The 1,828-nt window shown below is 32.2% G+C and overlaps 1 non-coding gene across 1 annotated transcript; it reads right to left on the bottom strand.

Annotated features, from left to right (window-relative positions):
• Window positions 1-476: 476 nt before the first annotated feature.
• LOC136228273 (small nucleolar RNA R71) lies at window positions 477-581 on the bottom strand. Its single transcript, XR_010688601.1, has one exon. It is a non-coding gene; the product is annotated as a small nucleolar RNA R71 (small nucleolar RNA).
• Window positions 582-1,828: the final 1,247 nt, after the last annotated feature.

The following is a 1,828-nucleotide window of genomic DNA, read 5'->3' as shown; positions in this document are numbered from 1 at the left end:
AACCCAATTGACCCAGAAATTGAAAAGACCATTAAAAAGAAAAAGAAAGACAAGAAAAACAAAGAAAAACAAAATTCAGAACCATAACCAGGAAATATGGCTAATCCACCAACACTTGTGGAATACGCTAGGCCAGGGATGGCCGGTGTAACCAATAGTATCATTAGACCCAGAATAACCGCAAACCAATTTGAAATTAAGCCCGCTTTGCTTAATATGTTGCAAAATAATGTAACGTTTTATGGGTTACCTAACGAAAATCCTAACACCCATTTGACAAATTTCCTTGAAATTTGTGACACTTTTAAGATACCAGATGTGACTGCCGAAGCAATCAAACTTCGACTCTTTCCTTTCACTTTGAAGGATAGAGGCAAAGAATGGTTAACTTCTATGCCAGGCGCAACATTTGCAACTTGGGAATAATTAGCCCAAGCGTTTTTATCAAAATATTTTCCTTTAGCAAAAACCGCAATAGTTATAAAAGAGTTAACATCTTTTTAACAAACTGACAATGAAACTCTTTATGAGGCTTGGGAACGTTTTAAAGAACTTCAACGTTTATTCCCACACCACCAATTGCCCGATGCACTTTCAATGCAGACATTTTATAATGGATTAAATCCTACAACTAGAGGTTCATTAGATGCTATGTCGGGAGGGTTATTTATGAAGAAGACATCAGCCCAAGCAAGAGAACTTTTAGAGGAAATGGCAATCAACAGCAGTATGTGGCCCGCTGAACCTGGACACATACCGGTGGCAAAACCCACTACAAGAAATTTGGTCTTTTATGACGCACAAAAATTGTCACGAAAACATGATTTTTCGTCACAATACACAATAGGTGACGAAAATTTGTTGTTACACCGAACGTCACAGTAGGAGCGTGGTATTATGTATATATGATGAATTTTCATTTCGTCATGAATCATTTACTTTTATATGACGAAAAAGATCATGTGTCATTATTGTGTTTTGTTTTAGTGACACTTATTTTGTCATTATTATTATCAATATTTTGTCATGTAAAACTTAATTTCGTCATGAATAGTGAACATTTAAATGACGGAATTCAAATTTTGTCAACTTAAAACACAGCTAAAGTGACAAATAAATATAAGTTTTGAAATTTTACATAGTTTAAGTGACACTCTAACTATCACAATTTTTGTCATTTAAGATTAAAATTTATCATGAAACAAAAATATTATAGTGACGAAATTCATATTCTGTTAACAAATATATAGTTTAAGGTGACAAATATCTATATCAAACCGGAATTGCAGAATTTTAACATTATAACTGTCAAGATAGTGCCGCTTTAAAATTTCATTAACAAGCGATAATTATATTATCATAAAAGATACTAAATTAATGATAAGGATCGTCATGTAATATTATTTTATAATAACAAAATTCTTAATAGTCATATATTAAATATATATTGTGACATTACAATCTGACATTAAAACAAATAATTTTGTGACAACTTTGGTCTAACTGTCTTTCTAGGGACATTCTCCACCGTTAGCTTTGCACTGTTTGGTAAGTGATTATACTTGACTCTATATATGTGCTCGTTCTGAAAAATCACTTCAGCTCAAACACGGGGTCACTTGAGATCTTTTTGCTAAGTACCTCCATGTTACTCCCTTTCTTGAATCTCACTATGAATATATGATTAGAGCAAAAATACACCAACCTGCTATTGCAAAAGATTCAATTCTTAATACACATTCTGGAAACATAAAAATCAACATAGCTCACAATATTAAATTAAATCAAATATTAGCCTTAGTGGCAGTCATGGATATTATCATAAAAA

This window comes from Euphorbia lathyris, chromosome 4 (assembly GCF_963576675.1).
Source record: "Euphorbia lathyris chromosome 4, ddEupLath1.1, whole genome shotgun sequence".
Classification (NCBI taxonomy): domain Eukaryota; kingdom Viridiplantae; phylum Streptophyta; class Magnoliopsida; order Malpighiales; family Euphorbiaceae; genus Euphorbia; species Euphorbia lathyris.
This window is presented reverse-complemented; position numbering and strand designations above follow the sequence as displayed.